Genomic DNA, 12,818 nt, shown 5'->3' with positions numbered 1-12,818 from the left:
GAACTGAGACTGACTGAGATAATGGCCACATTTGCACTTAACATGGAACAGTGGGTCAAATTGATTCGCAGTTCTGTACCCCCTCCCCCGCCTGAATTCGAACATACTGGAGAGCTCCCTCTCTGCAGTCAGCGAGACTGCAGAGAGAGGGGGAACTGACTGTGTAAGTTTCCTTCTTGACTGAAGGACAGTCTGTACAGCCAATCATGCTGGAGTTGACGGGGAGCTTCCTCCTTCAACTCCGGTTCCAGGGGATGCAGCCTGCAGTTCCACATTCAGATGTACCACAAGCTGCATGGAACCTTGGGTTGCGGCGATGAACTCACTACAACCTGAAGATTGAGACTGGAGTTCCAAATCTGAACCCTCAGTTTCATTGCTGCACCAAACTCCACTTGCCTGCATTTGGATGTAATGTCCATTGGAACTACTGGCCCATTCAACTGCGGTTCCGCATTATGTGTAAATGTGGCCAATATATGTGAAGAGCTTTGCTCTGTTCATTACGTTTTCCCTTTCTCATGTACATGCAGCCTGTCCACATTATTTTCTGCATCTACCATGTCCTCTATGCTCAGGGCATTGGGAGACTTCCAGGAAGTATGTCAAAGCCATTTACTGCATGAATTATGCAGTTCCAAGAGCCCTCTAAAAATAAACGATGACAATGGGTATGAGAGGCTAGTTAGTAAGCAGTTCAAAGGATGACCTCTTTCTAAGTTCCGTGGTGAGCACTCCTTCACATTCCATAACAGTAAAAGCTCCTGTTATATTCAGTGTTGCCTTCTTAGAAAATCCTGTAAGACTGCAGCCAAAGATTTGCCCAATTGCCTTAGTCAGTATATGAAATCAAGCCCTCCCAGCAGTGCACACAGTTTCCCACAAGCAACATATATTTTCCTAGGTCCTATGTGAATGACCTTTTCTTCATAGTGCCTTCCTTGCATGCTTACTGCAGCCTCAGCAGGCCTCTGAGCCAGGGGTGGCTCAGTACTCAGGGATCCACACATTCAGGCTTAGCTCACTAACCAGCCATTATTTGTGATCACCACCAATTCCCTCCTCCTATCATCCCCAGCCACAATGATTTGTTTTGTATCATCATGTCATTAAAATGACCTCCTTTATTACTTGGAAATCATTAAATAATAAATTTTAAATAATAAAATGTATGCCCATTTATTACTTGGGAGTAGCCTTACCTATGCATTTGGTCTTTGCTCTGATTCTGAAATAACTGCTCCCACCACTACCAATCCTTATATCGGGGTAGGCAACCTTTAGCACTCCAGTTGTTGTTGAACTACAACTCCCATCATCCCCAGCCACAATGTATGGTGGCTGAAGCTGATGGAAGTAGTAATTCAACGGTTGCCTACCACAGCCTTATATCCTTTCAGCCACTGAATCTTCAGTCGCTGGTTCCCAACAGGCAAAATCATGCTAGCTCCAAATTCTGAAAAATATCAATCCCTGTCCTAAGGAAGTAGATTCAGAAGTCACACTATTTGTAGAGATGCCTATGCATACACTTTATTATTTGCTAGATGACACTTTAAGATACCTGTCTGAAATCTGTCCAGTTCAAACATGAAGGCCAAAAATTATATATCTTTATTAAAAGCAAATATGAGAAATTTGGGATTCTTATGAGTGTCCATGAACATCTAAATACCTCTTAGGGCTACATCTGTCCTGTGGCTATTAATGGGATATTACTCATTACTTGAAGAAAGAATTGCAGCATTTTAAATAAATCACTGTGCGGTCCTTGAAAACCATGGGGATGTGCATGTTTCCTGATTAAGGCTGTTTTGTAGGTGTGGTCCTTCATCTGTAGGCCCAGGAAACATAATTGAGGTTATGAACTGCCACATTAATAAAAAAGGACATTATTTTTTTTAGTCTTTCAATCCACACATGAACATTGCAAATTTGGCCTTGGCTGAGTGCATTTAGATAACTCTGAGCAATGATGAGTCATTCCTCTTTATGTATGAATTAGTGCTATTGTATTCCCATAGTCTATGTTCAAAACCTTCACTTTCACTTGAAGACTTGCTGGCTTCCCATCAACTTTTGAGTTGTATATGTATCCATAGTGCGTTATATAGTCTCTACAGGAGGGCTTCCAAAGTAAAGAGCAGTTTATTCTTTCAGGGCAAGCGATGTAACATTTTACTTTGTTCAAGAGAAAACTGAAGCACAGGCCTTTTAAATAGAGTGTTTAGAGACAGACAGATGCTAGAGGATATTTTGGGTAGAAATCAAGCTACTCACAGCATGACCAAATGCATCAGTAGTAGAAAACTTATAAATATGAGATGCCACTTTGGAACATATTCTGAACCAGAGGTACACAAATGATCAATAACTTCTATTTTTAAAACAAGTTATAAAGTACAGATAGTTAGTAGTCTAGATTTGCCTTTGGGCTGGCTCTACTCAGTTTTAGGCTCAGCCAGGGTGTCTGCCAAGGCAAAGATCTGGGAGTGACACAGACAGCTCCAGAGGCAGAGTCAGTACCTCAGTTAGCTCCAAGCAGGAGCTAGGAGTTGTGTATAGCAACAAAAGAGAGATGTTGCTCCAGTGGCTTCTTGGAGCAGAGCACCAGTTCTTATGGGTGTGGCTCAGGCAGAGTGAATGGGTCTTTTCCCTTCTCTAAGGAAGGCTCTGTTTTTTAAAATGGCCTTGTTTGATTGCCTAAGTGTTGACTCTGGTAGCCAGGGGCATTACTATAATAGGACAAGGGGAGACAGTTGTCTGGGGGCCCACTGCCTTGGGGGGGGGGCCCAGAGGCAAGTCACATGACTGACTCCCCCAGCCGCACACCCGCCCGGGCTTCCTTCAGTTGTATTCATCCTCCGAAATTGATGTGAGTGTTAAGACCCGGAGGTACCAGAACAGCATGTCTTTCTCTAGTACCATTAAATGACTTGCATCGTCCACAATTTACAAAACCTTTTAAAAATAATTTAAGATGATGTTCTCTTGTGGCAGATAGATAGATAGGCCGATTTTAAAATCTTGTCTCTGGGCCCACTCCAACCTTGCTACACCCCTGCTGGTAACACTGGGTGGGAGAATCTTCTAGGACTGGCAGGACCTCGGGGCTCATCTAAGTCAGAGGATGAAGGCACAGCTGTGTCCTTGGGTCATAGAATCTTCCCATTCTGTCTCATCCTCTGCCTTGTCCCCTAATTGGGGTGTTGGTGGTGTTGATCCTGGATCTGGGGTCACTCATGACAGGTTTGCTTATTTATTTAAAATATTTATATCCCACCCCTCCAGTGTAGTGTTGCTCAGGGCAGCTCACAACAATAAAACAAACAGAATAGTATAACGAGAATAAAATTCAGTTTAAACTGGACCAAATTAAAATCAGATTTACAAATGAAAAAGAACCCACTAGAACATTGACACATAAACATAATAACTTAATGACTCAAGGTATTTGAACTGCCTCTGTTGAAGATTATCATCATATGAAATAATATGATGTATTATCAAACGTCACTGGTGTTTGATCCCTGATAGCTCATTCACAGGAGCAAGTAACCACTTTTGGATTATACTAACAGTGATGGATCAGGCAGGTGTCAACAGATCTTATCTGATCTTATCTAGGCATCTTTAGTAGGCCTGTTTCTAACATACTCAGTCATCCTTTGTCTAAATATCTAGGTTACCATCTATCACCCCATAAGGGCTAATAGCAACTTAACATCCCTAACCTCTGAACTGAAAATTATTTCTCTATGTGCGGGGATGATGCACTGAACAGATTTTTCAGTTTGAACACAGGTTTAAGCCAGAGCTCAGCCATGAATATAATTAGGTGTCTTCCAAATTTGCTGTCTTCCAATAAAATCAACCTCATAGTGTTGTAGAGGATAAGAACTTTCATTACTATGTTGCATGTTTGTACGTTTGTCTGACCACCTTTTCTTCTGAACTGCTTTGCTAGCTTGGAGGGGAGAGGTATTATGGGGAAGCTCTAAAGAAAAGTAGCTTAATAGCATAGGTTTGATTTATTTTTGATCCACCAGCTCTGAGAAAAGCTCCAAGATGACTCTTGCTCATAGAAAATGCAGAGAAGAAAATCAAAGCAAGCCTGCCTATGCATGTACACAGCTTTTGGCATCTTAGTGCCTTCGTCAGCCATTACACTCTCTTCTAACACCTATTGGCATGATTACACTCCCCTAAGCATGAACTGACAGGCAGCTTCTCTGCCTTCTCTGCTAGTAAATCAAAAGGTTGCTCAGCAACCACACCTGAGACAAAGCTATTCAATTTTGCTGCAGTCCTTGGCTTAATTTGCCTTTGTACCACTAATGTTTGGAAGGGGATAGAAGAACAGCAGGAAAAAAGAGAGAAAAGAAATCATAATAGTAAGGAATTATTGCTAACAAATATGCAGAGAGATGTTCCAGAAGAAAACAGGGAATCACTATTGTTGGAATGACTCTGGGGAAATGGCAATGAATTCTCTGCTTAACAGACATAAAAACGAATGTAAAGGAATGAAGTAATTTTCAGAAGCATTGTGAGAGCTACCTGTTTGGATTGACTTTGTAAGTTAAGTCCACAGCAGGTAGAGAGGAACTTGCAATAATATTGTAATGTGATGTCATTTTATTTTACTTTGTTGGGGGCTTTTGAGTTTTGTTACCCATTCTTAATCTTCAGAATGGAGTGAGATATAACAAAATCATACAAATCTAGGAGAAATAAGAAGCTGTTCTCCAGAATTTTGGCAGGACACCATCAGCTCTCTTCTCCACACCCAAGTACAGTATTCTGCAAATATCCACTCACCCTGTCCTTAGGCTATACATCCATACAGATTACCATTTGGTAGACATCTTGCTATTGATGAAATGAATCTGAATTCCAAACTATCTTCTTCTTCTCTGCCTCTATTTTTGGACTCCTTGTCTTAATGAAAGGAAGGGCTGAACAGGATTTTTATAGAAGTTGCACTGACCACAGCAAACTAGTGTTCCTTAGCAAAAGTATGTGATGGATTTTGCTTCTCTACTCATGTTGCACCATGGGAGGAAATATTTGAGCAAATTCTTCAAAGTTAACCAAATACTACTGAATCTAGTTTTGAGAGAGAGGGAGGGAGAGAGAAATTTCCTGGTGCCTATCTTTACAGAAATGTGTGGGCACTCCAGGATACCAGAATTAATAAGCCTGCTTCAATTGTGCTCATTAAGGACCTTTATCTTAAAAGTATACTTGTTTCTGAATTGTTAACAACATTATTCTCTCCCCCTCATATGCCTAGCATGGAGAACAATTTTGGATTTATTCAGGAACAACTAAATATTAGCATTGCTTAAATTCAGTGCTTTGCACAACATTCTAATGCTATATACATCATTAAGGCTGAATAATGTACTCAGAAGATTAATAAAACTAGAAAGAAGACTGTTTGGTACAACACTGCAATCCTAAGGATGTTTACTCGGAAGTGAGCCCCACTGAATTCAGGGGTGCTTAGTAAATGTGCTTAGGATTGCAACTCTAGTCAGCCGGGGCAGCCAGAGGAAAGTCCGGGCCTCTGTGGCTGCCCCAGGGCTTTGGGATATGCTCCCTGTCAAAATAAGAGCATCTCCATCTCTGATTACTTTTAGAAAGACCCTTAAGACACACCAGTTTTCTCAGGCTTTTAACTGAATTAATTTTGAACTGTTTGTTTTTATCCTATGAAATTGTTGTAACTTTTTATTCTGTGAAATTGTTTTTACTTTGTTTTATATTTGTTGTTTTAAATTGTGTACATTGCCCAGAAATAGAAATATCAGGTGGTATATATGTAGCTTTAAGAATACGACAAATAAAACGGTTAAAACATTACAACAATTTAAAATTTAAAATGATGTTAAAACCATTAAAAACCACCAAACTATTAAAACAGTATCTAATTAAAAGATATTTGAAAATAAATAATAATAATAATAATAATAATAATAATAATAATAATAATAACACGTTTTTAAAAGACATTTACAATATATTGAGCTCTTTCTCAAGGTCAGTGAGAAGGGCTTGGTGGAGGGAGGTGGTGAAGGCTGCTCAAACTTACCTTCCCCACAGATGATCCCTCATTGCTCCCTGGGTGGATGGACCACCCACCCAGACAGTTGTTGGCAGACTCTGGCAGCACTGAGAGTCAGGAGAACTCCCATAATGCACCATGTGAGTGTGTGATGCATTATGGGTATCCCAGCAAAGATGGGAGGGTGCCTGTCGCTGCTGCAGTGCTAGCTAAAAGCATCCAGCGCTGTACACAAGCAGGAAAATAGATTTAAGGGAGCAAGCACTCCCTTAACTTCATTTAAGAGGCTGGCTGCGCAGGCACGTTTGCCACTGCAGTGTTACCGGTGGCAGCTGCTTGGCTGCCGTGGCTTCACACACCCAGGCAAGAGCAGCCTTGGCTGCCTTAGCCCGTTCTCGGCTGTGCATGTGAACAGCTGTATTATTTTTGTTGTTAGATAATATACAACAAAACAGGCTGAAAGGTTTCATGCTGGGACAAATCCTTTTCTTCATATCTAAGGAAAAATTCAACTTGAGGTTCTGTTATCAGGAATATAGCTGACAATTCACATCTAATTCTTATTTAATTCAGGTAGTTTTTCAAACCACCATTCACATCTCCCAGGAGTCACCAGGAAGAATGTATTTCCAAACAGACTTTTCTGATTAGGCAAGAACTGTTGAAAACTCCAAATAAAGCAAAGAACAATTAAACATAATAAGATTTATTTAGAAAAACAGAACAGAAATCTAGGCACAGGATCCTATTAATGTTTTTTATATTTATTATTCTGAGGTAGCCTTAGCTGTTAAATCTGTAAGGATTTATCAGAAATCTTAAAGCACTTAAATAGCAAAGTCTGTATAGTCACAAGCTTATCTTCTCACAACTTGGCAGAGAGACAGGTTGGTGTGTGTGTACGTGAGCATGTGGCAACCTACACATCACACAGCCTGTGGCAATTCTGTAAACCATGACTGAACTCATGCTTAGACAACCATATGAGCTTGTTAAAAGAGTTTGATTTAGAGTGAGTTCCCCTTCCTGTGAACCACTTTCAAACTGAAGATGGCGATAGAATGTACTCTCTCTCTCGCTCTCTTTCTCTTTCTTTAAGGTGTACCCGTCACTAATCCCATGTGTGGCAGCTCTCGTGAAAGTTCACGAGTGAGCTGCCGGCAGGGGGAGAGGAAAGCGGTGCCGGTGGCAAACAGGCAGGTGAGGTGGGAAACAAAATGGCGGAGGGAAGAAAACAGCAGCAGTGGGAGGGGGGTGGGCAGGTGGGAGAGAAAATGGAGGCGGTGGTGGGGAGAAAATGGCAGCAGGGGGTGGGGGGCAAATAAAACATTGGGAGGGTGGGGGAAGAAATCGGTGGCAGTGGGTGGGCAGGGAAGAAAACGGTGGCATGGGTGGGTAGGGAAAGAAATCGGCGGTGACAGGCGGGCAGGGGAAACTAGAGGTGCAGATGCTCTGTGCCCGGCCCCACTAGTACAACTGATTTCTATGTTTGTCACAGTTATGTATGTAATAAAAACTACTTTACAACCAACCTGAGGAAGTATAGTTTCAATTTTGTAGACTGGGAACTGAGGTTAAGAAGAACTGATCTGTGGGTGCCCACACTGTGAGCACTTAGCTGAGTATAGATCCAGTGGTCTCAGTCCCAGCTAGGAGCACACCCTTTCAAGTAACTCAGATTTTCTCTACTTGTGGGGGGAAACCAACCTGGTCTGCATGATGATTTGTGAATTAAAAGGAACTGATCCACATCATCCTTGCCTTGTTGATCCTGTTGTCACATGTTTCTACTTGAATAGTGAGCCCAAATGTGAGTGAAAATAATGTCTGCCATTTACTGTAATTCAGTTTCAATAGTTGGCAGCAAAGGAGAGGGGTTACTGTGGATTCAAAGCAACCTTCAGAGGATAGGCCGGGACTACTATGCTGTTGACTGGCAATTTTAAGAAGAGATTAAACTTCAAGAACAAAAGGATAAACAAAAAGAAAAATATCTCAGAGAATGCAAAAGGGAATTTAAAGGAAGAGTCCATTTTTCTGCAACCAATAGCACATTATTGGTTGTTGGGTGGGTGGTGGTTTTTTTTTTTTTGGTGGGGGAGATGTTTTTGTTCTGTGTTGTATGAGTGTGTGTTTATGGAGACAGAGTCTAGGACTTGGAATAACTTATTATTTCTCAGTTTGTGTTTTGTGTAACTTTTGTTTAGAGGCAGCATTGGCAGCTGAATAGAAAGCTCGCTTCGTTTTCAGCTAGAGGGGACTGTGCCAAATACATTGTGAGCTGAGAGGCAAGCAATGTAGGCATTTAAAATGCCAGACGCTATAGGCTTTCAGTGCAGAGGCGGAGGGCCTCATACATTTTCACAGTGTGGACTGCATTTTAATCAAGAGCTTGAGTCACAGGCACCTCCCGCTCCCCATCCACAATTGCCAGTATGATACTGTGAAGTCTAGCAACTGCATAGCGTCCCTTGGTAACAGACATTTCTTTGTCTTTTGAGAGTCTGTCATTTATTTTTCAGCAATTCTGAATGCATGTTCACAGCTAGAAGCAAGAGGGGAAAGCCAGTCAAAATGTGCCCAGTACATTTCCAGGGCCCATCCACAAGACTGCCACTGTTCCAAAACCTCCACTCCTAAAATGTCTTGAATCAAGTTAACGGTAAAAAATATATATATAATGAACGCAGAGGTGCACCTAGATAATTTTGGAGTCTGGACCTAAAGGCTGTTGGAGGCCCGCCTCCCCTGCAAATTAAGCATCATCATGCTCTTCCAGGTAACCACACCACCCAATACAGACTAAAGAGGATTTGGGGGGCCCCCAAGGCTGTGGAGGCCCTAGACTTTGGCCCCGAAGTCCCGGGGGGGGGGTTAAAAGCATCTCTGAATGAATGAATGTACCTATACAGAAAACTTTGGGGGGCTTATTACTTTGTTCACTGAAGATTATGTTGACTAATGGATGACTAATGATGTGCCACTGGGTGAGGGTGAGAGTGAATTAAACTTCATCAGAATTAGGATTTATTTATTTAAAATATTTATACCCCACCCGTCCAGTACACTACTGCTCAGGGTGGTTCACAACAATAAAATAGACCAAATATACAATAAAAGTAATAAAATTAACCAAATTAAGTAAACAAGTTAAAAGTCAGATTAAAAACCACAACGAATAAGTTTCAAATTAAATGTTATTTTAAAAGCTAAACATTGAGAATTATAAAAACTGCCACCAAAATGTGCAAAAAAATGTTGTTGTGTGTGTGTGTGTGGCAAAAATTCTTGTGGTCTGGGGAGGTGGCAGTCTGGGGGTGCAAAGTAGTTATGTAGCTTGCAAGAGAGACCATGAGCCAAACAGAGGTGGCCAAAGATCCATAAATAGATCTGTCGCCTATTAAGATCATCTGGGCGTTTTCCAAATTACATGCTGCCATGTGTCTCATAAGTGCCCCTCCATATTGGCAGTGTTTTGACATCACATTCTCTGTGCTGTCAGCAGGGTGCCGTCCATATTTCCGATGCCTTGTTTCGAATTTAAATGATGCATTATGGCCCTATAACGTAGTAATAGAGTTGCAAGCAAGTAAGTTTATTTTTCTGTGGTAGGGAGGCTTGCAACGGAATGTATGAGTTGCAGCTTGTTGCCGTATGGACTGTCTCCCCCTCCCCACCTATGCTTGCTTCCTCTGCTCCCTCCCCGTGGGGAGTGAAACAGGCAGGGAGAAATCTCGGCTTTCCCCTCCTTCCCCCCCCCCACAGATCCTAAACCCCACACCTCCCTCCTCCTCCACTTGCTTCCAATATAATTTGAACTTGTCAACACAGAAGTGGAGGGGAGAGAGAGGGGGAGAGAGGAGATTGAAGGGTTTTTTTAAATTATTATTTTTCCACTGGGGTTCTTTTGTGCAGTCCTGTTTAAATTTGCTACTTTGGCCAGAGACTCATACTAGTGCAGCTAAACAGATTTCTGAATCCAACCCTTTATTGAAGAGGAAGCTCATTGAACTAAATAATTTACTTCTGTGCAATCCCACTTGCTTACTACATGGCAAAGGGCAGGGAGGAAGAACAGTCACTTACTTAAAAGGAAGTCCACTGAACTGAATCATGATTCATTTACTTCTGTGCAATCTCACAGCCCTCACTGGAAGAATGCTCGCCTCCCTTCTGCCACCTCCTTCCTATTTATTTTTCTGGAGGTGTGCCTGCTGCTTAGTCTCTCCCTGATTCCCGTCCCTCAGCGGCCACGTCGAAAGGCTCCAGTCACATGCAGCACAGGGCATCAGGCTCGCTTGAGAAAATCACCTGGCAACACCTGTGCTGACAAGATCAAACTGGTGCGGCGGTGGGCATGTGGCCCAATCAGCTCGGGGCACTCTCCACCACCAGCCAATGGGAGCACCCACTGCATCGCCTGGAGATCTCGCGAGTCGTGCAAATGCTGCATGAGTGAGTGTGTGTGTGTGTGTGGGGGTGCCAGGTCTTTCCGGCCAATGGCCAGGCAGCAGGGCAGCAGGCATGGCTGGCTGCAGCACAGGTACAGCCAGGCACCCGGAGCCAGAGATACCATGGCGGTGAGCAGCGTGTGGCACCTGCCGTTTGCTGGAATTTTGTGGTGGGGCATTCAGTGGCACTTAAGCCCCTTTCATGTGGTGCCTAGGGCACATGCTATGGCTGCCCTACCCTGGATACACCTCTGGTTGTCAAACTTGCCAAGGCACAGAACAGACTTTAGACATAAGAAGACATTATAACTGCAGAGTTTGACCCCTTGCTATCTGAGTCTTAAGAGAATTCATTCAAACAGGTACCAACCTTAATCCCAAATCAGAACTTACACAAAAAGGAATATATAATCACATGCATGAATGTGTTTACTCTGTTTGGAGGGTGTTCAAATACCCCTGCTCCCCATTATTTTTTTAAAAAAACTTACTTGTCTGAACCTCCCTCTGCCACAAATGATCTGCCTGGTCTCCAGCTTCACATGGAACATTTTCCTCTCCTCACTCCCTAAAATCTTTCCTAAAAAAGAGAGAGATAATTTTAGCCTCCTTTATGCTAGAGCTGGAGGGAGAAGAAAAAATAAAGGGTTTCTTGTTTTGGGGGTGGGGAGGAATTAACTCAACATCCAAGCATAGTCCTTTTTCTAGATCACAGATCAACACAATAATTTTTTTTAAAATACACACATAAAAACCTATCTCCTTTCCTCCAGGGAAAGGGCAGGGGAGACTGTCCCAATGAATCAACGTTTATAGGGGGAAAGAAAAGCCAGCATGGTGGGTTGGTGCTTCCCCTTGTAAAACCAACAACCATTCACTTATCCTCCCCACCCCCAGCAGAATATCGCCTCTCGGCTGTATGAGAGCATGCACCATTTCCCCCTCATCCCGCCCTTCTTCAGCTTCCAAGCTGAATCTAAAGCAAAACTAATGAACAGAAGAAGAGCAGAATTGAAAGAAAAGAAATATTAATTGCAAAGAAAGAAGACTTTCTCCTCTCAAGGCTTGCTGGGTACTGAAAGGATTGGAGACAACAGGGGCTGGAGAGAAGATCTCCTGCAAGCCTCATGGTCTCTTTCTCTCCCAGCCACTCCAATCCTTGCACCAATCACTGCCTGCCTTTGAGTGCCACCTTTGCACTCACACACTGTCTCGCTCCCTGAAGCGATCAGAGAGGCTGGCTGATAAAGATCTCTCCCACATGGAGGGGCAAGAGACAGCAGGCATCTGTCAACTGAAGGAAGGGGAAAGGGTTGGAAGTTTGCCTTGCCCCTCTCACTTGGGATGTCTCCAAGCGGTGTCACCTCTTCCTCAGCATGGTGGAGGAGGGAGCTCAGCAAAACCACCTCCTGCTTTGGTGAAGGTGAGCCCCACCTCCTCTGCCCCACCTTTCCTCCTCCTTCTTTGCTACCCCACAAGGGAGAGACAGCAAGAGAGAGCTCCTTGTTGCTATTAAGGAGATGGGGACTGTTTGTGGTTGCTGCCACTGCTGAGCAACCCTCCTCCTTGGTGCAGCTCTATTGAAGGCTCAGAGTCTGTGGGCCAGGAGACATTTGTTTCCCTTTGTCTTGGGCATAATGCCCCTGCTTATACTGTTTTCAACTTAAACCCAAAAAGTACCCTTTTAATTTAAAGTTATCATTTTATGAAAGTGAATATTCTCCAATAATTTATTTGGCATTTGTGTCTATCACAAATTAAAGGAGGTCTGAGATGTCTCCCTGACTCGGTTTGTACTCCCATCTTTTTCCTCATAAGTCTCTCTCTCTCTCTCTCAGACTACTGGCTGAACTGGAGATGGCTGTTGTGTCAATCTGTCTCCATCTGAAGGCGAAATATTCCGAAGATGAACAGAATTCTGACTGACACTGTCTCAGGGAGTATTCACAATATAAAATCTAGGTGTTTTAGCCCCCCCCCCCTGCATAGTTCCAAATGCCTGGGAACTTTGCATCCAAACTCTGTCCCCAGGAAGCAACTGTGATAATAGTTGAACCCTGTGGCAAACATTGAAATTATGTTGCTGTCGTTGCTTCTGTCCCATGTCCCATCATTGAAAGTCTTTCAGATCTGGCCACTGGGGTTGAAGCTTGGAAGGTGCCATTGGTTAGGGGGTTCTCAACTGATGCCCCATGAGTATTTCTGCCAGTGAAGATCCCGAAGCAAGGGGAGTGGATCTGTATGCCAACAGAGCTAAATATGGACCATCCCCCCTTTTCAACAACCCTTTCAAAGTT

This window comes from Hemicordylus capensis, chromosome 5, assembly GCF_027244095.1.
Source record: "Hemicordylus capensis ecotype Gifberg chromosome 5, rHemCap1.1.pri, whole genome shotgun sequence".
Taxonomy (NCBI): Eukaryota; Metazoa; Chordata; class Lepidosauria; order Squamata; family Cordylidae; genus Hemicordylus; species Hemicordylus capensis.
Note: the sequence above shows the minus strand (reverse complement) of the source record.